Source organism: Zalophus californianus, chromosome 7 (assembly GCF_009762305.2).
Source record: "Zalophus californianus isolate mZalCal1 chromosome 7, mZalCal1.pri.v2, whole genome shotgun sequence".
NCBI lineage: Eukaryota > Metazoa > Chordata > Mammalia > Carnivora > Otariidae > Zalophus > Zalophus californianus.
In genome coordinates, this window is record NC_045601.1 from 3,606,879 (window position 1) to 3,634,581 (window position 27,703).

At 43.0% G+C, this 27,703-nt stretch overlaps 1 protein-coding gene across 1 annotated transcript in view; it reads left to right on the forward strand.

Annotated features, from left to right (window-relative positions):
* The window catches only part of PDE10A (phosphodiesterase 10A), a 582,460-nt gene that overhangs the window by 212,236 nt on the left and 342,521 nt on the right, over positions 1–27,703 (forward strand). The gene's annotated exons all lie outside the window — the stretch shown is intronic.

Genomic DNA, 27,703 nt, shown 5'->3' on the forward strand with positions numbered 1-27,703 from the left:
TTTTGATTTGGATTTCCCTGATAAGGCAGGAATTTAGAAGAGGAAATTTTTTCATATACCAATAAAAGTTTTAAAAAACTAGATTTGGGTGGTGGCCAGAATTTGTAAGTATACCAGGAGGGACGTGCATACATAGGTATATCCAACAGGAAATATTTGGGGTCTGACCAATGTCTTAGGAGCTTTTACAGTTGCTCATTTTGTACTTATTGTTTCTTAATAACTTCACTTGAAGAAATAGTCCATGGATGATGGTGATGCTGGTGATGGTGATAACAGCAATGAAGCTAACGGTGATGGTGGTGATGGTGATGATGATGAAGATGGTGGTGATGATAGTGATGGTGATGGTGGTGATGATGGTGATGATGATGGTGATGATGGTGGTGATGGTGATAATGATGACAGCAATGAAGATAATGGTGATGATGATGGTGGTGGTGATGGTGGTGATAATGGTAAGAACGATGATGGTGGTGGTGATGATGATGGTGTTGATGGTGATGATAATGGTAATGATGATGATGATGGTGGTGATGATAAAGATGATGGTGATGATACTGATGGTGATGATGGTGATTATGATGATGGTGATGTTGGTGGTGATGCTGATGATGGTGGTGCTGGGTGGTGTTGATGGTGATGATGATGGTGATGATGGTCACAGCTATGTCTTTATTGAAGACTTTGTACCAAATTCAGTTCTCATGTGTACTAGCTCTAGTGTGCATTAACCCGTTTTTTCATAACAGCTTTACAAGAGTGGTGCTATTATCATCCTCGCTTCACCTACAAGGAAACTGAGGCAGAAAGGAGATAAGTAACTTACCTATATTGCAGTGTCAATAGCAGACATTAGGAGACCAACCCCGAGTCCATGAATTGAGCCACGCTCTGCTGCTTCTCCAGCTGGTCCCTTGGGATGATGTAATTCTATTTCCTAATCGTGGCGCCTCTTTCCTGGTGGGTCAGATCACACACATGCAGGTGAAGTGGGTGCTCAGATTTCAACCCTGGACTTCTTGAAACTCTGTGCACCGTGTCATTTCTCTACACCTATTTTCTGCTGTGAATTTTGTCTCTTGCCAGACAACAGCCCACATATTTAACTTTCTGGCACAGGCAAGAAAACATAAATATTTCTGTCATGTCTTTAACATTGAAATAAGAGTGGTGGTTTTAGCGGAACAAGCGACTCTGAAGTACATTGGAAGGCAAATATTTGAAAGGGGGCAAAAGTGCAAATCTTACGGGGCTCGTGCAAGGAGAGCACTTGGGTACACTCACATTATGCTGTTAGAAACCACACAACAAAATGCAAGTACAGAACCCAGACCACACGTCTCCCTCTCTCCTAGAGCCTTAGGTAGCTTAGCACTTCATATTTTCTAATGGTTTGTGTATCCATCTGCAGGGCAAGATCCATCTCACACTTCCGGGTTCCAAGCACCCAAACAGCATAAATAATAAAAGTGGAACTGACAACTAAATGTTAATGGGCCTTTTTGGAGACAAAATATTCATATTTAAGAAAGAGGGATTAGGGCGTTTTCTCTGGGTGTCTGGGATTGCTCCTCTAAAGTAGGTTAGTAGGTCTGTTTCCCCTCCAGGTCTCTACCGGAAGCAGGATGGCTCCGTGGAAAATTCTGTGGAAGGCGGGAGGACGGAGGCCCACCCGGGGGGTAAGTGAGCGGTGAGAGGGATTGCCCTGAGTGCCGCGGTGCTCCAGCCGGCCTCACAGGCCCCCTGTGGATAGACGTGTTTCCTTAGAGAAACGTTCTCCGCTTCTCCTCCAGTCATAAATGCTGAGCCACACGAGCTCTGTGTTTTTTACTGGAGTGGGGAGACGAGAGTGGGGATGAAGGAGCCAGTCTGTCAAACCTCTCTTCCCTGGTGCTGCCTGTGGGCTCGCAGCCTGGGTCACAGGGCTTTTCGGCTGCAGGACTCCTGCCTGCGCCCACCGGCCACATCCTCTTGGGTTTCATCCACCTACAGTCTCATCTCCTTCTGCCTTTGGGAAATTTGTCAAACTCTCATCTCTTGATTGAGTGTTCCTTCCATCTGTTATTTGTTTGCTTGTTTGCTGTTGTGGATTTATTTACCCCATACATTAGAAAGTATTATTTTACTTTTTACCATTTTGAGCATGGACTTGAGCCGGATTACCTGAGCTCAAAGATCAGCTCCTCCACTAACTAACAATGTAATCTTACCTCAATTTCCCCATCTGTAAAATGGGTGTAACATCACTGCTCACTTCACAGGGTTGATGTGAAGACTGAGTGAACGTAAAGAAGACATTTTGAACACTATTGGACACATAGTATGCCCTGTTTGCGAATTTAACGTGGTCTCATGAAGGAGTGTAGATAAATATGTGTGCTTAGTCTGACCTCTTCAAATGAAAGCCTATGTTTCTTTAATAATTTAAAAATGATAAGGGCGCCTGGGTGGCTCAGTTGGTTAAGCATCCAACTCTTGGTTTCAGCTCAGGTCCTGATTTGGGATCATGAGATGGAGCCCCAAACCCACTCCACACTCAGGGGGGAGTCTGCTTGAAGATTCTCTCCCTCTGCCTCTCCCCCTACCGGTGTGTGCACAGGTGCGCTTGCGCTCTCTCTCAAATAATGTTTAAAAATAAATATATAAACAAAATAAAAATGATGTTATTTCTAAGCATTTTTATTTTAAAATTTAATTGATTAGATAGTTCTTTTAATTTTTAATGTTTATTTTAAAGCAAAAAATGCTGAGGAAATATAGTGGAGAATCAACCACTTTCTCTAGGTGGTGTACTTGTGGTGATTTCTTTTGGGTTTTGTGAATTTTCTAAGTTTTATGTAATTAATATATAGCATATTCTCATCAGGAAGAAAGGATAGAAAATATTTGAAGCAAGATTTGTAATTAGGTTTTAAAAAAACTTTTTTTTACATTTAATATTTATTTTAAAAAAACACTGAATTTTTCAGAACCATTCTCAAAAGCAAGTTCTTTCAGCAATTTATTAATATATCCTAGCCTCATACAGAATTTTCAGAGTTCCTGGTAAGTGTTACGGATATGTCAAAGACTTACAATCTCCTAAAGCATATTAGCTGTGTGTATATATGTCCTTCATTTGAAAGATGACCCTCAAGTGGATGCGTACGTTGGCAAGCGCCTAAGTGTTCTTCCATCACGTAGAGGGTGAGCTTGGACCCCAGGGTCCGAGGGTACTGCTCTTTGCTGCGTCTGGCAATCCTGACACGCACCCTTTGCTTTAATGACTATTTGTTGAAAGAATGAAGAAATGCACATGTTTCACTAGGAAAAGCCCTCCCCAGTTGTGGTGTTTGAGGGAATCAGCTCCTCTGCGTCTTACCTACTTGAACATTTGTTCACGTGAGCATATAAACGGTAGTGGGCAGCAGTTTTGCCCATGTTCCATGCGCCGTTCCCAGAATTCTGTGTAATGCCTGGGACAATAATAACCATTGACAGAATCTTGAATGAATGAGTCAGTTTACCCCACCCAAGTCTAAAACTGTCCCCAGCCTTGACCCACATACAATTTGGGTATCTTTGTTATGCCACTTATGTCTCTCTGGTCGTTATTAATATTTGCGTGTATCAGGCTAAAATGTCTTCAAGGGCATGTGCTGTGTTTGTGACTTTCAAGTTGCCCCTTGCTCTGGCTTCCGCGACACTTTTCCAAAACTGCAGATTCCTGGGGCACTTGGGTGGCTAAATCAGTCAAGCCTCTGACTCTTGGTTTCGGCTGGGGCCATGATCTCGGGGTTGTGGGATCAAGCCCTGGGTTGGGCTGCACACTCTGCACGAAGTCAGCTTGAGATTCTCTTCCTCTCCCTCTGTCCCTCCCCATGGGCTGCGTGTGCGCTCTCTCTCAAATAAATAAATAATTTTTTTAAAAAACTGCAGATTCCTTGCCTCTGCTTACAGAATATGTTGGGCGGGGCCCAACAAAATACACGCACACCTGTGTACACACATTTATATCATCCCTGTGAATGTATTGCCAATTACTTCAGGCACTCAGAAAGATACAAAAACCAGTGTCATGAACAACCAGTAACTCCACCCAGTTAAACATGTAAAAAAGTTTCCTTCTCCCTTCCCTCCACCCCCCAGGACATGATCTTCTCCCCAATCTCATCACTCTCCTTCTGCAGCACGGGTAGTCAATCACTGTCCTAAATTTGCTGTTTGTCACTCTCTGGCATGCTTTTATACTTTGGAAACATGCACATATATCTAAACAATATTTGGTAAAATTTTGCCGATTTATAAACTATCTAGATGAAATTTTGCATTAGTCCTCCTGCACCTTGCTCTTTTCAGATGTTGACATATAGCTCAAGTGCATTTATTTTACAATGTTATGTGAAATTCTGTTATACAGATATGCTTTGACTTATTTTTCTTTTGAGGAACATCTGAGTTGCTTCTTGCTTTGTTTTGTTTTTTTATTATAAAATGCTTCTATTTTTGGTACATATCTCCTTGTATGTGTGAGAAGTGTTTGAGGACAGGTTATCTAGGAGTGTAATTACTTGGTCATGGAGTAGATGCAGCTTCACCTTTACCAGCTGTTGTCAAATTGTCCCCCAAAGTCATTAAACCGATTAGAAATGTATCCACATTCTCTCTAGCACTTGTAGGTTTTAGTTTTTTACCAGTTTGCTTCATAAGAAATAGTACATAGTGGTCTTAAAGATGATTTTTATTACTAGTGGATTTAAACATATTTTCATTTTTATTGAGTAGTTGCTTTTTTTTTTTTTCATTTCTTTTGCTTATTTTCCACTGGGTTTTGGACGTCCTTCCTAATGGATTTGTTGTTCTTTAATAGTCTAGATACTTGTCCTTTTCTATTTATGTTTATACTCACAAGGATCTTCTTGCTGCTTAGGTCTTGTTTTATTTTCATTATTAGTTGTTCCTTTTAATGAACAGTTTTTTATTTTTAAAGTTCTTACTTTGGTCAACCATTATTTGTATGATTTGTGCTCCTACAGCCTAACAACACTCTTCCACATTTTCTTCCAAGTCTGTTGAAGTTTTTGTTTTATATTAAAGGTCTTTTTCCCATCTGAATTGATTTCAGTATACAATACAGAGAGCCAATTTTACTATTTTGTTCAATACAAAAACCAATTGTCTGAACACTTTATTTTAAAATGTATTGTACAGGGGTGCCTACGCGGCTCAGTTGGTTAAGCATCTGCCTTCCACTCAGGTCATGATCCCTGGGTCCTAGGATCAAGTCCCGCATTGGGCTCCCTGCTCAGTAGGGAGCTTGCTTCTCCCTCTCCCTCCGCTGCTCCCCGTGCTTATGCTCTCCCTCTCTCTCTATCAAATAAATAAATAATTTAAAAAATAAAATGTACATTTGTCATATTTTTAATTTCCTTTGACATATATCTGAGCCTGTCTAGGTTCTGTCTTTTATTCCATCTGTTTGTCATTCTAGACAATTTCCCCCTTCTCTGTTCACTGTAGATTAGAATGTCTTGATATCTGGTATGGTAAGTGCCCCCCAACTATCTCTTCCTCGAAATGACCTTGGCTGGTTTGGGCCCTTTGCTCTTCCATGGTGATTTTCAGAGTCATCTTATCAGAAAGACCCTGTTGAGAATCGTGTTGGAATGGGGTAGAACTTGAAAGACTAATCTGGGGAGAACTGATGACTTTATAATAATGAGCCTTCTCATCGTACGAGTATGGTATCGCTTCATATATTTAGATCTTTTAAAAATGTTCTTCCATGGTGGGATTATAATTTTTTGCTTAAAGATAATTAACACCTTTTATTAGATTTAACACTAGTTAGTCTGTACTGGTAGATGCTATCAAAACAGCATATTATTTGAACTACATTTTCTAAATAGTTGTTACTAGCTCTAGGGAGGCACTTGGTCTTTTATCCAACAAACTAGAATTAATGGTAACAATCTGTCCTCATGCTTCCTGGGGCTCTGGGTACTTAGCAATATTATCTGTAAATGTGACAATTTTATATCTTCCTTCCCAATAATTCACACGATTTCTTTCACTCATCTCCAGTACTGTCCTGCATATGGACAGTGCTGGGGGACATCTGTGTGACATTTCTGGTATCATATGAAATGTCAAACAAGGACATAGGGGAAAAAGTAAATTATAAGCCAGTCCCTCTTATGAATATATCAGCAATAATTCTGAACAAATGAGCCATTGAATCTGACTGAGTTTTTAAAGAAATTATGACCAGGTTGCAAGGACAGTTTTGCATTAGACTAGTTGTCGGCATCACCCACCACATCGACCTATTATAGATCAAAGCCCTTTGATTATCTTAATGGATGCAAGAAAGTACTCAGTCCATTTTATTTGCTGCTTATTTTTTTAAAACTTAGAACATCTAATTTTTTAATCGAAGTGTAATTGACATACAACATTATACTAGTTTCCGATGTGCAACATAACGATTCGAAAATTCTATGTGTGTGCTCAGCTCATAAGCCTAGTCCCCGTCTGTCACTGTACATTATTACGTTACTGACTCTATTCCCTGTGCTGTACTCTTCATCCCTGGGACTTGCTTATTTTATAAATGGAAGTTGGTGCCTCTTCATCCCCATCACCTGCCTCCCATCCCTCCCCACCATCCCTTCTGGAAACTTCCAGCAGCTGTGATCATGCCTTGGTTCTTGCACAGTTATCCTCAACATAGGAGCTACTCTGAATATTGTTCTGCAGTGAAGCTAAATGACCAGAAATTTGGCTTTCTGGCCTTCACTTAACTTTGTTCCTCATAAAATCTCTTTTATGAGCTGTCCTCTTGGGTCGTTTGACTGTCTCGTGAGAGGGTGCTTGTTATCCTGTGTACTTTAGGAAATTACTGAGCATAAGTTTGGGTTTGGAACACAAGTGTCCAGGCCCATCTGATTTCTTCTAGCAAATGGCCGTTTTTAATCACATGCACACTTGAGTTTAGTATACATGTCCCTCGTGACCTCCTTTGTCAGGAAGCTCAAATGCGTGCCGGTCCTCCAGCCAATTTCCTAGAAAGTATAGCAAAAAATTTTATGTTATGGGCCCTGGCTTTAATATTCTTATATTTACTTCCTAAGATCCCAGTTTCTTCTTGTATTAATTTATCCTGGCTTGTCTTACTAGTTGTTTTTTAAAATCATGTTTAAAAAATAGTATTTGAAGAGCTGTCTGAGGCAAGTCACCTAATCTGTACCTCCACTCTGCTTTGTCCTTCTGAACTAGACAGTCAGTGTTTGGATCACTCACTGGGTGCTTCTGACGTTCTGCCCTGACTCGCAATGTCTCTTGGCCTCCTCAGTGAATTTAACATGCTGTAGGGCAAGGTTCAGTCCTAATACCACCTTCCTACCCATTCGGAGCCAAGAGACATGCACACAACAGTCACTAAGTTAGGAAGCATTATGTGACCACGAATGTCCCTGATCTTAGGCTAGACTGTGCTGGAAGGCATTGCAAAGAGGACCCTGTGCAATCAGACAGTCCACTCAAAGCTGTGAGAATGTAGTGAAAACAGTGAGAGAAACCTAAGATACATACTGGTTGTAGTCCATAAACCAGATTTGAGTTTTGACCTTATTTGACTAAATTTTATACAACGAATTAAACATATCTATAGTGAAGTAGTGGTTTACAGGGAATGAACTAACTTTTCTAATCATATCTGAGCCAGGAGTTGATCCGTTTTTAAGTCAGGAAAATAGCAAAGATATTATTTTTATTAGTTTTGAAAGGATACTAGTGAACTCTTCAAAAATGACAATGTTCTAACAATTGAAGCAATTTAAGGGATTATAGAGTAAAAGCTGAAAACTGAATTCTGCGCCATGAAAACCAGTACAACTAAAATACAACTAAAAATATTTAAAAACATGGAGAAATGTTTGTGATAAATGTTGAGGGGCAATGGTGAAGATAAGTAGCACATCCCAACAATAATTAAAGAGTGCGTGTAAATGTGTAAAGAAAATTCAGGGACACTTTACATAAAGAAACTGTGGTATGAACTTCCCCACAACTCTGAGCGCTTAATGTCAAGAAATTATTTTTATAGATCATTTGGAAAAATTAAATTAGCTAGTATCTAAATAAAATTGAATTAAAACACAAATAGGCTATCATTTCAATCCTGTTAAAACTCGCAAACAGTATTTTAAAAATGAAATGAGTACCAGAGAGGTTGCAAAGAAAAAGGTATCCTGAAAAATGACTAATGATATTGTAAATCAGAATACCACCTTTGAATAAAAATATTTGTATTAAGCCGGGAGTCTCAGGACTGGAAACAAAAATAAGTAACTTGAAATATTAAAAAGGCTACATTGGTCCACAATCTCTGTACCCAAACCCTGGGCCTGAATGTGTCTCAGAATTCAGGAATTTTATTATTCTTTAAAAAGATGATATGGGGGCGCCTGGGTGGCTCAGTCGTTAAGCGTCTGCCTTCGGCTCAGGTCGTGATCCCAGGGTCCTGGGATCGAGCCCCGCATCGGGCTCCCTGCTCCGCGGGAAGTCTGCTTCTCCCTCTCCTTCTGCCTCTGCTGCTCCCCCTGCTTGTGTTCCCTCTCTCGCTGTGTCTCTCTCTGTCGAATAAATAAACAAAATCTTTAAAAAAATAAATAAAAAGATGATATGGCGTATCTGCTATATGTCATGTAACATCCCCAAGGGTCTGGGTCAACACCTAACTTCAAACACATTGACCTCTCTCCTCTGGGGCATGTCAGTGTCCACCCGAAGCAAGATAATGACTCAATGAATTTTGAGTTCAAATTTAAGAAAAATATTAAGTTTTGCTTTTAAGCTTGTGAAAAAATTTAGGCTTTAGTGCTTTCTGTGCATAAGACATTGTCTTAAAGAGATTATTAATATAAGCATTATTTATGTCACAAAGCCTATAAACAAACTCTAAAACAATTTTAAATTAAATATTTATAGAAAGAAATATATTTATAGAAAGTAGAAATAATTATAGAAAGTCACAAGCAAATGATGATGGATCAACTCAGTGAAAAACTAGGAGGACTAAAATTAAAATTAAGGAAATTAGGTATCGATGTGCAAAAATGTTTTTTAAATGTTTAAAAACTAGCTCAGTCTTTACTCTGCATTTCTTAGTTATTGTAGATATCAAAATGCACGCTTTTCTGCCTCATCTGCTCCAAGGTGTTGACACCATAAGAATTAGACAAATTTAGAAATCTTTTTCCTGAGACGCCTGGGGGGCTCAGTCAGTTGAGCGTCTGCCTTCTGCTCAGCTCATGATCCCGGGGTCCTGGGATCGGGCAGCACTTGGGAATCCCTGCTCAGAGGGGAGTCTGCTTGTCCCTCTCTCCACCCCTCCCGTGCTCATGGTCTCTCTGTCTCTCTCTCAAGTAAATAAATAAAATCTTTTTTAAAAAAAGAAATCTTCTTCCTGTAGGTATCACTACTATAAACATGGGATTATTTTAATCCATACATAATGGATTAATGTCTTAGGATCTTTAAAACCATTGTAAAAAATAGCCCTTTCAAACAGATTACCCTGAACCTTTAATTTTACCCCAAAGGCACTATCCGGAGGTGATAAATCACTATCCAGAGGTCAGAATCACCCATTCCGACATATTCCCCACGGGTTATGTATTCCCCATGCGCTGCACTGGCCTATGTGTGGATGAACACAGGTGATGCAGCCTGTTCAGTGTCCTCGGTGGAATACTTATTTAAATAAAAATAAAGTGGGTGTAATCACATGCCCCTCCATTTTTCCATCTATAAAATGAAGATAATGCCATTTACTAACATTCCTGTTGAAGATTAAATAGGGAGTCCGAACATCTTGATTTGAATACTGACTTCTCACTTAATTGGCTGTGATTGATGCCAGTTTAGTCAATGAGTCTGCGTTAGGAGGCTAGCTGTTCACTGCATTAGCTCAGGAGAAGGGGAGGAAAGAGCAGGGCTAAGGGAGGACCTGCAGTGCGCGCTCTCCATGCCACCTGCAGAAGCACGTCTCGGTCCAGTTATGGAGGCTCACAAATGTCAACTAAAACGGTCACTCTGGTCTCTTCTGGTGCTTCTGCTTTGATCCCACAGACGGAGGGTCCACGCGCAGGCAGCCTTGGGGTGCCTGGGTGGCTCAGTTGGTTGGGCAACTGCCTTCGGCTCAGGTCATGATCCTGGAGTCCCGGGATCGAGTCCCGCATCGGGCTCCCTGCTCGGCAGGGAGTCTGCTTCGCCCTCTGACCCTCCCCCCTCTCGTGTGCTCTCTCTCTCTCTCTCTCATTCTCTCTCTCTCAAATAAATAAATAAAATCTTTTTAAAAAAATAAAATAAATCAAAGAACAACCGTAAGAAACACTTTCCACACAGTCCTCCCAGTAGAACTGCAACAATGTGCTGTCCACATAGAACCTGTGGTTCGGTTAGTATCTCACCACTGCTTTCTTCATTTTGATCACAGTGCTGTGTTTTTCCGACATGTTAACAGTAGCGAAGCAGGTAACAGCACTGCGACACACTGGCCACTATTTTGGCAACTCTCCTGTACATCTAAAATTACTGCAAAGTGAAAAAGGTTTAAAAAGTAACAGGTCTGGGAACTTTATACAGTAAGTCCACTTGAATATAAGGTACTTTATCGGAAGTGACTAGAGTAGTTACCAGCACAGAATAGATACACAGGAACTATTTATGAAATGACTGAGGAACCCATGCTACTAATAACAAAGCCTAGCTAAGACCCAGGCTGGTGGTCCCCAGCTCTGCAACAAGTTACTCCCAACACCTTTTTTTCTTCTATAAAGACAAGGAGACATCAGGGCAGGCATGGACTGAACACCTCCCTGCACGTGCTAGACGCTCACAGTAAATTACCTTAGTCTCGGTCAGCGCAAGCAGGTGGGAGCTGAGTCTGTTTCCTGTCCGTGACCCAGGAAGGCAAGCCCTACTTCCAACAGTGGGTCATGGTGTGTGAGTCAGCAGAGGGCAGGGCACAGGCAGAGACAGAGGCAGGTAGCTAGGATCCGGTCACGTGCACAAGAGGACCCGTCCTGGGGAGGGTCGTGCTGACCCCAGGGCCAGCCAGTAACCCGAGATTTAAGTCAGGTCTGTGCTGTCTGTCACGGTTAGATACACACTTGATTTCGGTGTCTCGTCAGTAAGCTTAAAGATAAAGTTGGCAGCCAGAGGCAAGCGGCAGGTCTTGCTGCTGTGGGAGGCCCCCTGGCTTTGGCCCTACAGACAGAGCTAATGGGTGGGTGGGTTCTGGCGTCAGATGGTCTGGGATCAGGATGCCACCGCTCAAGGGCAAATTGCTTAACCTTGTGATTCATTCTTTATGCACAAAAGGAGTAACGACTAGAGCCCCATTTGTGCAATTGCTGTCGTAATATTAAGTGACGTCGGACAGGGGAGGGCCTGGAACAGAGAAGCACTTGGTGGACATTAACCATCACAGTCCTAGGGCTGCCAGGGGGCGGCTCGCATGCCCTGAGCCAGGGCGCCGAGGAGCAGTTACAAGTTGTTCCAAGCCTCAAGGCATTCAGGTCTGTCAGCTAATTCTCTGAGCCTCGGTTCTTTCTTCTCTAAAACGGAAATAAATGACACTTCTAGGGTAAGTGTCATAATTAAATAAGATTGTGCGTATAAGAATACTCGGGCATCAAATAAATGGCAGTTGTTGTGATGATTGTTATGACCTTTAGCAAAACACAGGTGACTTAGTTTAAATCCTGCTGTTCTTCCACACCTTGCTGCCAACACCTACCTGCATTCTGCATTTTATTGTCTCAGTAGCTCATTTTTGCAAATGAAATATCAGAAAAATTGAAATAAGAAAACCCCTTGGTTTGTGGTTTTTGATCTTGTAAATTTAGAAGTCATGCTCTGTAGAATTTTTTCAAAAAGTGAATCATTACAGGTATAAATAAATCTCTCTGTGTACCTGTCACCAATTCCATTTCCTTCCCTCTCTCTCCGTAAGAAATGACTAATCTAAATTGAGCAGCTTTTATTCACATGCTTTTAAGATGATTTTAAAACTTGTAAAAACTTTTACTATGCGTGTATATATTCCTATGTAATACGTAATATTGCTACGCATACTTTTAAATGTTGTAAGATAACACTTTAAAAAAAAAATTGTACCGTCCATGGAGTAGAACTGCTAGTAATCGGATATGCTTACATTGAACTTTACTACTTACTGCTAAGTACTCTTGAAATTCATCGTATCAATTCAAACTTCCACCAAAAATTTCTGATGATCTGATCTTTGTCAACATTTGGGTTTGTCAGACTTTTGAATTTGTATCCGCCTAATAAATATAGAATACTACTTGGTTTTGTTTTAGCTAACCATGATTATAATAATGATACCAACTATAATGATAAAGCAGGAGTAATAACCATGCTTCAGTGATTCTTTTTTGGATGCGCCACCACTGCCATTTTCCTTGGATTTGCTCACGGGTTTGCTGCTATTACCCTGACCCCCACTTCTTTCCGAGTTAGGTTTCCGACATCCTGACCTACAGGACTCCCACGCTTTTAGTCCTTGTCTCCCTGTGATAATCTTCATTTTGTCCTTCGCTCTTGGATGAGATTGAGTAAGAAATTCTCTACCGACACTTACTTTTCACTCTGAAGACGTTATGTGAATACCTTCTGATCTGCGAAGAAGGCCCTGTCGGCCCACGTCTCATTCCTTGTTAGGTCAAGGGTCTTCCTTCTCTGGTTATTGTGAATTTCTTCTTTTGTCTTTGGTGCTCTGTAATTTCACTAACAAGGAATCCATGATGGTTAATTTTATGTGACGATCTGACGGGGCCACTGGGTCCCCAGGTAGTCAAAGATGGTCCCAGGTGTGTCTGTGAGGGTATTCTGGGATGAGAGTGACACTAAGTCAGTAGACTGAGCAAATCAGATTGCCCTCCCCAGTTTGGGTGGGCCTCATCCTCCCGTCCGTGGAAGACTTGACTGGAACAAGAGACCGACCCTCCTCTGAGTGAGAGTTCTCCTGCTGGGTGGCCTTTAAGCTGGCCCACCCACTCCTCTCTTGCTTCTATGAAAGCTTCCACTCTGTGCTCCAACTGGGACGTCATTTCTGCATGTTTGGGACTTGCCAACTTCCATAATCAGATGGGCCAGTTTCTTGTCATAGAGCCTCTCTCTATATACATAGATGGGTCTCCTATTCGACTTGGTTTCTCTGGAGAACCCTGACTGATACAGAACTCCAGCACGTGGCTATTTATCCTGCTTAGAACTCTCATGCTTTGCTAATCTGAGAACTCCTGCTTTCAACAGTCTTGAGAATTCCCGACTGTTATCTCTGAAAACATCTCTGGCTTTCTCTGTTTTCTCCTTCCAGTGCTGCGATGCAGGACATGCTGGACGCTCCCCTTCTGTGCTTTGCATCCTGCCCCGTCCCTCTCCTCTCTCCTAGCTCGTGGAGCTCACTGTGTTCTGGGTAACCCTCCCCTCTACCTCCTGGTTCACCCGTTTGCTCCCATACACTCCCATCCAATAGGCTGTGTGTTCCTCTGTTTATGTTCAGTGACTGTATTTTCATTTCTAGAAGCTATTATTTGGTTCTTTCCCAAATCTGCCTCACCCTTTCCTCATAATATTTTATTTTTTGATTGTGATTCTGAATCCTTTTCTAAGGATTTCAAAAAACTATACAGCATTTTTCTTGTTCTAGTTTCTGAAATTCGGAGTGCTGATCTCCGAGGCGGCTGTGCAGAGTCTCCACCATGCAAATTTCCCCTCCTCACCTCTTCTGTGGGTTGCACTCTGACATCTTCTTCTTCAGGAAGTGAGTGTGGCTTACGTGGCGGCAATGTCCTTCCAGAGGGATTTGCTTTTGTTTCTGGAAGGTGTCCCCTCCCAAAGGCCCAGCCTCAGGCTTCTTCCCCGGCACGTGGGTTCCCACAGCACACTGTATAATCTTAGATGATACACCCATGCTGTGTGCATGTATCACGTTTTTATTTCTCAGGGACCTTTCTTTTCACCAAGAGAGCAGGGAGAAATGTGGTCCTTATGTTCTCTCTTCCAGCAGATCGATCCTTCTAGTTTGCTTCTTCCATGGGGATGCAGCCCATGAAGAGTCCTTGTTTTAAGCTGATAGCTCAGCTCCATCTCCTCAACTTGCATGGACCCACAACCTCATGCCATATCCATGAACAGAAATTTAAAATTGCCTGGGCACATGGGTGTTGCATTTGGGATCCTACATATAACTATAACTGTAGGTGCTGCTATTGACAAAAGGGCATAGTTCTTCTTCCTCCTAGACTGGATTGTCATTATATGGTATAGCAGTAGAATAATTTTTCATATATGGAGTGTTCTTGACTTCTGTGAAAGCTTGGTGCAGAGGGAGAGGTGGTGGGGTACAGTAAGTAATGAGAGAGTGGCATTATAGTTTTTGAGATGGGAGAACAGTTTAATTTTCTCCTGTCAAACAACTGGGTGTTTTAATAATCCCAGCCTTTTAAAGTCTCAGACTTTTAAATTTCCTTACATCTTTGACATGATTTCTCTTTGCAATTCCTCCCACTCTTTATGAGAATAATAGCGTGCTAATGCTCTATTCTTCTGTGCTTTTTATTCAGAGAACTCCAAGCACTTTATAGACATTGCCATTTATCCTGACAACACCTTTGCACAGTGTGGAAGCTAGTTTGCTAGTAGAAAAGTCTGTTTAATAGAAAATGAGGACCAGCTAGCCCAACGCAACCATGCTGAAAACAGGATATGAGATTATACCATGAATGAGTTCACACAAGTGCAACCAGAAAAATCGGAAGAAACCCTCCCCTTCATCCCAGCCCAAAGAAGCTGTTTCTAACCTAAAATGATATATAACAAAATAAATCACCATCCTAGATATTCTTCAAGGAAGAGGTTTCATATGATAGCTTCTTGCTTGATTCTCTTTTATATCTCAGGTGTTGGCGGGGCATGGCTGGGGAGGTGTTCTGCAGGACGAGAACAGGGCTCATGAGGATTCGGGTAGTGGGGAAGAAACCAGAGCATCTGTAGCACTGAGCGACAGTGTGTGGGGCACGTGGCGGGCACTGCCATTTCTGGAACAATGCAGCCTTCGTGGGCAATGAGAACCTTTGGAATTTGGAGCAGGTGGTAGTTAATCATCTAGACAAGGACCTGGCATCCCAGAGAACTGTCAGTGGGAACCAGGGACCTAAGAGCCAAGATACCAACAGACTCCTTAAGAGAGCTCTCAAGGGGCCACTGGGTGGCTCAGTCGGTTGAGTGTCTGACTCTTGATTTCAGCTCAGGTCGTGATCTCAGGATCATGAGATCAATCCCTGCATCTGGCTCTGTGGTGGTGCAGAGTCTGTTTGAGATTCTCTTTCCCTCTACCTCTGCCCCTCCTCACACCCTCAACCCCTGTGTGCACTCTCTATAAAAAAGAGAGAGAGAGAGAGAGTTGCCAAAATATGAAAGACTGTCACAGTGTCATTTTGGGTTGGCTTAAACCATGAAAAACCTATATAGTAAAGCAAGGGTTGGGGGAGATGGCATAAGGTAGTTCTTGTCAGAAAACAACGTCTAGTTGCTTCATGGAGTAGACTATTCACCTTTACGTTCATGGATACCCACAGCAAACAAGAGGACAGGGTGAGTTAATTCATCCGAAGTGAAAGGGTGTTTACTATGCAGTCCATCCTGCACTAGGGCTGGTACACTGTAATTTTGTGATAACAGACACTAATATTCCACGCCAAAACTAAAACCAGGAAGGTTAATTTTGTAAGTTTCACATAAAGAGATCTAAAAACCATGGTCACGTCTTCGATAGCAGTTTCGCCAAAAATACAGAGATGTCCTTCCTGGCTACCACTTCCCCTGACTCTTGATGCCAGGTAAAAACTTCATATAAAACACTGAGTTTTCTGTGTATCTCCCTTTCGTGAAGTTGAGAACTGAGTCTTCTTGAGCACATCCTATGTACTAGACGTGCTGCTACATGTTCATGCCTGCACGCATACCACCCTCACAGTGACACCACGCAGTTTCTCCACGTGGCACATTGGGAAACTGAGGCACAGGAAGGTTGGGGAAGTCACCCACGACTACACAATGAACAGGGGCAAAGCCAGGATTCAAGCTGGAAGTTTTGCTTCAGAGCATGGGCACTTCAGGGCTCCGCAGTATTTCCTGGATCAATAAAGCTTAACAGAGTTCAAAGAATGAACTCCAAGACACACTCAAGTTTTGATCCCACATGACATTTTTATTGGTTAGCTGTTACTGTTTTAAAGTGACCATTAGGTTTCCTTTTCATCAGGTTAATACATATTGATGGCAGCATGTTCGTTTTCCCTGCTCGCAGTTATTCATGCAAAACCCAGGAGTCCTTCTCTCTGCAAATTCCCGCCACACTTGCCTTCTCGATCCATCCATCACACCAGGCACACTCTAGCCTTGGGAACTTTATTCTTGATGCCTCTGCCCCTGCCGTCTGCCCCAGAAACTCACCCGGCCCTCCTTCATTCCCTGCACGGCTCTGTTCAAATGCCCTTATGGCTCTGTTTACTTGTCTCAGGATTTCCTGCCTATTTTTTTTTTTTTTTACCCAGTCTTGATTTCTGGGTGGGCTTGCTTTTTTTGGTTGTCTTGTAATTGGAATGCATCTTGTAGTAAATTTTTTCAAGAAATACATACAGGTGGCACATTTATTGAAAACATGCATACATATATGACTTTCATATATTCATTTACATATATATAAAAGTTATATATATTTATATATATATATATATAAGTCTATTGGTTGCCTTCAAAAGACAGCTTGGCTGCATATCATTCTTCTATCACAACAGAAATGTGCCCACCATCTTCTGGCTTGTGGTTTACCAGGAAGTCTGAAGCTAGTCTCATTTGCCCTTTAAAGTAAGCTGGGCATTTTTTTTTTCTTTCTTCTTTTTTTGTCTAAAGGTCCACAGCAGCTATGGTTATTTGAGAACAGATAAGAGGACTTACAAGGACTTACAAGTCAATACTTGCCCCACCCTTCATAATTGTTTTAAAAGGCTCACCTTTTTCTTTTTAAAGATTTTATTTATTTATTTGAGAGCAAGCGAGCACAAGCAGGGGGAGGGGCAGAGGGAGAGGGAGAAGCAGGCTCCCTGCTGAGCAAGGAGCCGATGCAGGATGACCTGAGCCGAAGGCAGACGCTTAACTGACTGAGCCACCCAGGCGCCCCAAGGCTCACCTTTTTAAAGTAATCACTACTAGTAATCACTACTATAGGCCTTGCTGAGCATATGGTTTTAAAACATCTAAGTCAAAGGTTTATTAATATAGTGGTCCACAGGGACTTTGGATCCATGTGGTTGGGCCTCCTGGTCACCTGTCTGAGCTCTCAAGTTAGGTAACTGTTTGTTACTACCACCCACCCCAGGGTAGAAACACGTGGTGATTGTTTATTATTTTATTATCTTTATTTATCTTTAAATGTCTTCCAATTTAATCATTTTTTAGGATAGATTTCCAACTCTCCGTATCTGAGATTACTTCAAGTAATTCATCCAAATATTCTGATGTTTTCTTTTATCTTTTCATGTCTGTAAGTTAAGAGAATAAAATCAAGATGAAAATATCTCTGCTCTATTTTTGGGATTTTCCATCTGAAGAAGGTTGATATTTAATTTGACTGAAATTGAATTTTCATTGCTTTAAATATATCCATTTTTTCCTCATCTCTCCGTAATCAGCTTCATCCCAAATGACAATTCTTTTATATGAAATGTCTATAACTCTTACATAATATAAATTAGCTAATAGAGAAAGCAAAGTCTGAAAACACGAAGGGCTCAGGGGCTAACTCATGGCCTAGAGATGTGTTCTCTTTGGCCCAAGAAGTGGTTTAGACTTCCCGTGAGGACGTCAGTGGCTTTGGATGTGGTACATAGTCTGTCTGAAGCCAAGGCCACCAGCCCCTGCCGTGTTATTCAGACTATTTTATGCTCTCATGTACCCTGCCTACACTCTGGGTGGCCTACAAGTGCTTTTTGCTTAAAAATGGTATCATTGCAACATCCCAATCCTTCAGTGCTCCCAGGCATTATCCTATTACTGTCTTGGGGGCAGGTTTTGCACGGTGAAAACTGGCGTGTCGGAATTGCAAACAGATCCTTTGTCTTCGAACCATCCTATTTCTCAAAATGTGTATTATTTCTGGCAAGCAGAAAAGCCAGTCTGTGTTTTGGGCCCGTGCCAGGCACCCACTTGTCACTCCCGGAGGGAGGGCTGGACGCAGTCTTAGGAACTGACTGACATCGGTGTCCTCCTCTCCCGCGCCTCGGTCTGCACATTTCTTGTTTCGCACCAGAAGCTGCTGTGAGGGTGCATAAAAGAAGAGCTGACCTAATGAGAGTGCCGATTTTGTTCTGGCGGGGACACACCAGGAAAGAGCCCCGGCTGCTGCGCAGGCTTTCAGAGGCTTTGCCAGGGGAGAAACCGTGGGCATGCAGAATTCCTGCCGTCCACCCTGCGTCGTCACTACCATACAAAGTGCACGCACGTTGGGGTGGGGAGGTGGCCCTCGCACCATTGGATTTTTGACTAGTTTACTGCTAAAGGCCAAGACCTACCTGTCTGTCTGAGAAAAAAACTTAAAGCCCTTTCTCTTCTGCCTTTTTGCAAACTCACAAAGCGCCATTGAATTTGGGTCTTTTCAGCAGCATAAGATGAAAAGCAGCTGGACAAAAAAAAAGTCTTCATTTTTCTCTGGAAACATGGATTATTCAAGTTATGTTTTATTATATAAACAAACATACTAGGCCTTTTCCTTACAGTGAATCAAGTGATTGGACAAGAAAGCAAATGATTTATTCATTTCTTTTATGATTTTTTGATCTTCTGACCATCTTCCTCTTATTGCTTCCCCCCAAATTTCCATAGACATTTTGGGTTCTTGAGTGCAGCACCGAGGCCTCAGCCTGAGGAAAGTAGGCAGGGAGTTGGCCCACTCATGGGACACTCCCATGGCCGCCTGTCAATGTGGGGTCAGCTTCCTGTCCTTCCCAAACCCTGAACCCTTGTAGGGACATGTTGGAAGAGAAAATAGGCAGCTAGAATTGTCTCTTAAAAAATCCCTGCATTCCTGGAAAGGCCCCTGGCCTTCAGCAAGCTTGGGTCCACATGATTCACTGGGTTTGGTTTCTCTGACAAGCCCTGCACGCTGACTTCCCGTGAGGGCTCCTGAGTAAGAGTCATGACACAGGATTCAGCACAATTTGGCTACAACTGCAGTATGTGATTCTGAGAAGGAAAGTCGAGTCAATTCCCAAGAACTCCCCTCTGTGTTAGTCACTGAGCTCGTGTGGCCTGGGCTGTGTGTGAAGTCAGCCCTCGGCTCCTCCATGGTGGGGTCTGGTGTGAGGTCATCACAGTTGGGAGAATGGCCCCTGCCAGGGGCAGGGCGCGCAGCACAGAGTCTGACTGCTCCGAGGCTGGGGGTTGGGGGGGTGGGAAGGAGGGACAGAAATGCCTCCAGACGCTATCCCCTCCTGTGCCTCCGGGAGAATCCTCTCCATTTGGACTACCCAGCCACACGATGGTGCATTATATTTCATTCTCCCCAGCCTTGCCCATCTGCCCGTGGGGTTATTTTTTGTTTTGTTGGTTTGGAACACACTTGGGCTTCTCTGTAATCTCCAGTTGGGTCACAAGTGAAGTGGAGAATTTTTTCCCCAGAGGGAAATGTCAGTTTGTTTGCCTTTAGTAGGTAACTCTTATAAAATACTGTACTGCATGCTTAGCTCAGCAAGGGACTTCCTGTGTTACTCTACACCCTGATGGTGGGAGGGAGAGAGAAGCTGATTCTCAGGACTGGGTGGGTTCTGACAACAGGGCCCACCAACCCCCCGGCTCTTACAAATGAACCAGCAAAAGTGACTGGCCCCAATCTCATTCAAACTTGGAACCACTGACTGTTTGCAACCCTCCCCCCAGCCTCTTTCCCCTCATACTCAGCCCTGTGTCCATCCCTTTGAGTTTTTGCTGACATTGCTTGAATTACATCATCTGGGCAGTCCTCTGTTTTGCTCACGTATAAGGCCAGCTATGCTTACTACTAAATATAAAATTCTTAAGCTTTCTATCTAACCGTGGAGGAGAATTCTTTTCCCTGGGCCGGGGGGGGGGGGGGGGGGGCGGAATGTTGATTTTTCCTAACCTGATAGTGTTTTACAGTTCCATAAAATATTTCTCAATTTGTTTATGTGATTGCTTCAGAGAACAGAGAGTGGCTGGAGTGCCTGTGTTCTTCCTTCCTTTCTTCCTCCAAGAGCTGGGATGTCGCCAAGTGTGACCGTTCTGGTGGGATGGGTGGTCTCCGCTCTTTGAAACCCCAGAAATCTATCCTATCAGCTGTGTGTCTCCTTGGCTCTCCCTTCCCCTGCCTTGCATGTGCACAGTAATGCATATGTCATATACTCATCTGTATTCGATCCAGTAGAAACAGAGCTGTTATTTCTAAGACCGTATTCTCTCAGCAGTGAGTGTATGCGTCTGAAGAAGGCGGATCGTGCTGGTCTAACTCAACTCCTGCAGCATGTGTCAGGGGGGCAAGGTGACAGAAGGCAGTGGGTGCCGGGGAGGCCTCGGGTCATACAGCAGCAAAAAGGGATAAGTGAAAAGTGAGAATGGTTGATCTTTCTAGTGAGTCCAAAAGGCAACAACCACTTTACGAAGAACAAGAGCCAAGAAACAGCCACATACTTTCAGGGACACTAACTGAGTCCTCACGTCTGACTGCCAAGTCTCATGAATTCTGAAAATTATTCACCACGAGGAAATCCTCTTTCATGAACAGCCCCCCATGTCTTGGTCCTCTTCGAACCTGGAGAGCGAACACGCATCTGCTTTGGTGGGAAAGACGGCCGATGCGGTGTTGTCTCCGTGATGATCTGCAGCTCCCGACCGCCCTGCGTCCTGTGACGGCAACCTGCATTTCTCCTTGGTTATTGGTGGTACAAGTCAACCTCGTGTGGAAACGCGAGCAAACTTCTGGTAATTACCCTTGTAAACATATCTTAGAAGAACAAGGAGGACGAGCTGAGCGTGATAAAAGCAACGTTGACATTGCACTTGGAATATGCAAAGGCTTAGGACTCCGCGGGTCTACCAAGGACTTCAGAGAGGAGCGCTTCTAATCTCCCGCTAGCCAGGGCAAGATGACAAGCCGGAGCTTTTGCCAGGCTTTTCCAGCGGTCTCGCTGTCTACCGTGGCTCCACCGCCGTGGGAGTGGTGGTAACGGGAGTGATCACGGGCTGTGCATCTCTCTGTCCCCTCGCCTTCCCCTGCCGTACCTCATGTCTGTGACCCTCCATTTCAAAAGCGGCCTTGAGGAGAACAGGACAGATTTTATACACTCATTTTATAGATGTGAATTCTGACCGCTTGGGAGATTCGACTAGGTGATACTTACTGCCTTATTGTGATTTTGCAATTTTATGTACAGTCCCCGATTTTGCATATGAGTATCTGGCAGCTTCCCAGCCTTCCTCTTCCCTGTGGGAAGCCCCGTCCGCACACAGATGAAGGTCCCTTACCATTGTGGCTGACTAACAATCAACAGTGCTTTCATCTTAATTTTGTTGAGCTCCATGCTTGTCCTTGAAGCCTGTGGCACATGCCGGAAAACATGATTGGCCCTTCTTCTGGAATCGCTTACATAATTCATGGCATGCAGTCCTCACTGAAATAAAGTTCTTTTTTCTTTTTTTTTTCGGCATCTCACAGAGTGATTCTATTATTTGAATAAAATTCATAGACTGACCTCCAAGGGAAAATAAAGAAATAATCAAACCTTTATTTTATTCCTTGGTTGTTCCCACACCCTCGAAACTGGCTTAAAATGTTTAAGTAACCAATTTGAGGCAGCTAATCAGAAACAGCATTTATGTTGTAAACAAAGCTCAAAATGAGATAGTTAAAATTCATGTCCTACCTTACTTCTCTGGAAAAGGCGAAGGGTTATTCATCTCTCTGATGTTTCTAAAGTATGGAATTTAAAGCATAGGATTGTTAACAACGGCAGCAAAATATGTTCTACTTTGAGCCCCGTGGGGTTCAGAATCCACGCGGCCCCACGGGGGCTTTGGAGAGGGACAGAAAGGAGCTGGTGTCCCATTACTGCTTCCTGCCCCTGCCATCCGGAGCGAGGGGCAAGTTCCCGCACTCGGTGCGAGCAACTGGACGTTCAAGTGAAAAATGACAGTGAAACCTCCCTATTTTTGTAGGCCCAGTCACATTTTAAATTTCAAGGACACAGACATCTTTGTACACCAGGTAGCAAGCATCCCCCGTGTCTCCTAAGAAAACAAGCGAAGGGGAAGGCAAGGGCAGAAGTGGGCACAGGAGACACAGGAATTAATTGGAGATTCTCTGGAGTAGATCTCAGAATTGTAATTGCAACCCAGGTCAGAGTTCCACAGCCTTGGCGGGGGACACTCATCTCCTCTGAACCAGGGCTGGCTGCCTGGGACCTGGACCTCGGCTCTCGCCGCCGGCTTTGAAACGGTTAAACGTGTGTTGGTCTCAGGCCTCAGCTGGACTGGGGGGATAACCAGAGGTCTGGGGGTGAGGGCTAATCATTTGCTTTATTCTCTAGAGCAGAGGTTGTGTTCTCTAATCAGGCTGTGTTAACACTTGTATATTGAATCAAGAGGAATTATGTTGAATTCAAACAAAAATGCAGTTCAGAATAAGCTTCTGGATGCAAAAAAATATATTTTATTTATTTTGGGAGAAGTTTTATGAAAGGGTTCATAAGATCAGGAGACCTTGTCTTGGGACCTGCAAAGGCACGGCATGCTGTTAGCTCTGCGTTTTCGAGGTGCTCGGTAGAAGTAGAGACTCCGAACTTTGTATATACTAGACTTCACAAGGGTCTTACCTTGCCTGGCGTTGTTCTGGGTTGAATAGGAGTTAATATTAATACTAGTTTCATAGTTATAAGCAAACAGAGCAGCATTAGGTTAAAGAAAAGCCACTTTCTGCTTTCCACTGATAATAGTGAACATAGCAAAGGGAACCCATCATGTTTACTTCATATGACAGCACGGACATGCCTCAGAAATAGATTTCCGTGAAGTTTATCTAATGTCAAGATGAAATTAATCAGCTGAAATTATCTGACATAACCATGTAAATAATTCTGTACCACTTGAAAACTTTGGGGGAAAATGTATCTGATCACATACACAAATTTGTGGTTTAGTGCTCCTCTAAGAAATTACTTTGGAACCCCTCGATCTAGAAAATAGTGAAAGGCCATGAAATGTGTCCTTTCAGCACCAAGGATTTATGGCTAGCTGAGGCAAGAGTGTAGGAAGTAGTTCTCAGAGGAAATTTTCAGCCTCTTTGGGAGTTTTTTTAGAGACGTAGCTTCCCTTAATTTATATATTGGCATCTTTTGTATAGGCTGTCTTCACTTTATGCCATTTAAGACATTATAATCAGTGAGTTAATTAAAAAGAAGAGGGCACAATGACAGGAGATGGGTGATGTGTGCAAACCGGTGGGTGTGCGGTGGGCAGAGCTTGCCTGCTGGAACCAAAGGTGCAGAGAGCTCTCTTGGATGTGAATGAATGTCACAGGGAAGTCAATGAATATCCTTGTTCTGTTTGCTTTTCCTACAAAGTAACTGTTTACCAGAAAAAGCACCTGGATTCTATTGCTTTTTAATTCATTGTGGACCACTGATGGAATCTGGAGGCACTTATGATGTCAGAGTCTGTAAGGGGCACTTAGAGCGCGGACAGGAAGTCCGGATGACAATGGGCTCTCTCTCCTGGCGGTTGGGCCGTTCAAGCCTAGCATTATTCTGAGGAAACTCTCCTGGGTCTTCATTCATACCCCAAGTGTCATTTACCTTGAAGCGAATAAAAAGTGTTTTCAAGTTAAGAAGTAATGATTGGATTGGGGATGAAATCATTCCTTACTGAACAACCAAATCAAATACTTCTGAAGTGTACTTTGCTGGCTCAAGGTTCAGGGGAAGTGATGAAAGGCAGTAAGTCAAAAACACTTCACACTGGAAGCTGGTCTCAGTCAGAGCGAGAAAGTCCTTCAACCTGGCCCTCCCGGCCTGCTCCACAGGGGCCGGCTTCTCATCGCAACTGCGCAAGGCGACACACACGTTCTCTCTAAATAGCTCGATTGGAATTCGGGAGTCCTTCTTTCCATCCAATCAATCTCTGTCCATTTAACTCTTTTTAACCCTCTACTTTGAAAAAAAATCTAAGATATTACTGTTTTGTATGACATTCTTAATCGCTAAGACTATTTACAGACAACCATACATACGTTCTGTGCGGTTTCTCTGCCCTTTCCAAGACAGTGCGTGAGCACAGTCAGTGGCCTCCGTAGACCCCGGGACTGAGAACACTACTGCGTAAAGGGCCCAGCCAGAGCAGATGGCGGTTGGGACCGTCTTCCAATTCTTGAGACTTGACTTACATTTTACTCATCCACGACAATGCCTGACATCTTAGCAATCACATCCAGTCATTGGTTCAGTAATCTAAAAACCACCCAAAATCCCTAGCCAGGCCTTCCTTCATGAGGATGACTGTTTATCCAGGTCAGCCAACTCCCATACTATTTTAGAGCACTTCTCAGAGTGTTAAAATGATCGGTGTTAATTTCAGTCATTGTAGTGTATTGTTTATTACCGGCATTCACGTTCAAATGAGAAGTTTAGAAATAACAGGGCATTTAGGATACGAGGCTTGACTTTAGGAGAATTTCAGATAGGGGCTTTTTTTTGGTCCTGTTTTTTATGCCTTTTTGTTTCTTTACACTATTTTCATAGCAGTGCATACTTTTTAGAGCAGGGCTGCTGTGTGGTCCCCAGTGTGTTCTGTGTAAGTTGCCCCTGGTAAGGTGGCAGATAAGGCTGAAATCCACCCTATCCTGCCCTGTGCTGGCCTGGGGCTGCTCTGCCCCAAAGGGGCACATTTTCTTACCATACACATGGGGGATTTTACAAATTAGCAGGGACCCTGAATGTGAACACATTGAAATTCCGAGAAGTATAGATAAGTCAGAAGATCACCCCAAACTGTATACCATCATTTAAAAAAAAACAAAACAAAACTGAATTTCTTAGAACAAAATGTCTTGCTTCCAAGAAACGACCATTTACAAGCCTCTTATTTCTGCTTTGTAGCTACTTATTTCCCTTTTACTAAATAATATCCTGCTATTTCCTGATGATTTCTTTGTGTTTTAGACATTATCCACTGACTTCCTGTTATGGAGATGGGGGCTGATGTTGCTGCCATTCACACTCTCTGCACGCCCAGCAAGTTCAGCGTGTTGCGATTGCCGTTATCAGGGGAAACACTGCCATTTGTGTTATTTGGTCCTGAGGCAAATAGGGTATCTGGATTCCATTTCTTTTTTTCCCTTGTACAACTTTTATTTTCCCTGCAATTAATATTAGTCTTATTTTATCATGTGCTTATACCTTAGTTGTACCTTCGTTTTTTGGCTCTCTCTTACATTTTTGCACCAGATGCCCTAACAGATCTGTCCCAGAGCTGACAACACAGTTTCCAAATTTATCCAGAATGTGCTTGAAAGCAGTCTGTCAGCTCCATCCATGTCTTCTCCATCTGAGCCCTCTGTCCCACCATGCTCAGCTCTGCTCCTCCTGGATGGGCTATACCTGCTATGTGCTTGATATCCTGGGTCCTATCACTGTCCTTCTGGGACATCCCTTCACGGCCCCCACTGTCTCATGCTTCACTTTTCCCTGGTTTACTCCTTCATTTCGGCAGAGCACACCCTAGTAGCTTCCTGGCAAAGGGCACCTGGGAGGTCCATGTCTTGAGATTGCGTATGTCTAAAAATATCTTTGTTCCTCCCTCCATAATATTTACAATGAATACAGAATTCCATGTTGAAAATCATTTTTCATCTGAATTTTGGACCCTCCACTCTGCTATCTTCTAGTGTCCGATGAAGCTCTCTTGTTGTCTTTGTTTTGTTTGTGGCCTCTTTTCTTTTCCAGGAACTCTTGGGCTCTTTTTTGGATCCTTGCTGATAATATATTTCATAGTGATGTGCCTTGGTCTCTTTAAATGCATTGTCCCAGACATGGTGGGCCACTCAGCATGCAGATTTATATGTTTCAGTTCTGGATTATTTTTCTGTATTATTTCTTTGATAATTTCTTAACTTCAGCTATTTTTTTATTCTATGCTAAATTAATCTTCATATTTTCTTATCTTTTCTCTCCTTTTGATATATTTGTATTTTTGTTCTACTTTCTGGGAGATTTTTTTCAATTTTATTCTTCAAACTCCCTAATGACTTTTATAATTTTTAATATTTTATTTTAATTCCTATAAACTCTTTACTGTCCTCCAGTTGTTCCTTTTATAGCATTCTTTTTACCATGAATGCAATATCTTTTCTCTTCTTTCTGAGAATACTACAATGTTAAGAATATTTTCCCTCCCTGTATGGTCTCTATCCCATGTTCTTTTTTTTTTAAAGAATTTATTTATTAATATTTATTTGAAAGGGAGAGAGACAGAGCATAGAGGAGTGTGAGAGGGAGAAGCAGACTCCTAACTGAGCAGAGAACCTGATGCAGGGCTCGATCCCAGGACCCTGAGGTCATGACCTGAGCTAAAAGCAGGGGCGCCTGGGTGGCTCAGTCATTAGGCATTGCCTTCGGCTCAGGTCATGGTCCCGGGGTCCTGGGATCAAGCCCTGCATTGGGCTCTGTGCTCCGCAACAGACTGCTTCTCCCTCTCCCGCTCCCCCTACTTGTGTTCCCTCTCTCTCTGTCATATAAATAAAATCTTTATAAATAAATAAATAAATAAATAAATAAATAAATAAATAAAAGCAGATGCTTAACTGACTGAGCCACCCAGGTGCCCCATCCCAGGTTCTTTCAGCTGTGTATTATTTTAGCCTATTTTCCGTGTTGGAAGCCTTCCTCAAGTATGTTCGTATATCGTTCGCCACCCTTTCTTATTTAAGTGTGAGGCATGAGAAAGCAGGTTGGAAGCTGGGGAAGGCATTGGAAACTCTGGTCAGGGATTGTTGCCAGTTGAACTTGATAGAGTGTGATTGCATAGGGAGACCCCTCCGCCAAATGTCAGTACCTGTAGGTCTTTTATTTGGTAGAATTCAGTGTCTCCAGGGTAAAGCCCTCATGTTTCTTGTCAGGAGCAGGGGTAGAAGGGAGGGTGTATGCCTAGAAGCAGGTGCTCTGGGAGCAGGATGGGAGGAAGGGGTGGGGGCAGTGGTACGGGCACCTCGAAATCTGATCTGCTGACTCTTATGGTGTTCTTGCTCATCCAGAGCCTCATCCCTTCAAGTGTGTCTGAGTCCAGAGACTCCCTGGTTTAGTTTCTCCAAAGAATTAACCCTTTGTTTCTTCAGGGGGTGGGAGAAGGTATCTGGGCATCTAGAATCTCCATGTACAGGTTTTCAAACCAATCCCCCTTGTTTTAAATTGATATCCAAACTCTTCGAAATATGTCATCACAGCATCCATCTACAGACTGTGAAAAATTGACAAGAGGACCTAAAAATCTTGCTGGGCTCCCACTGGCTCGGCACTGAGAGTGGCAAAGCCATCGGCCAACGTAGAGAGAACTGTGTGAGAGTCAG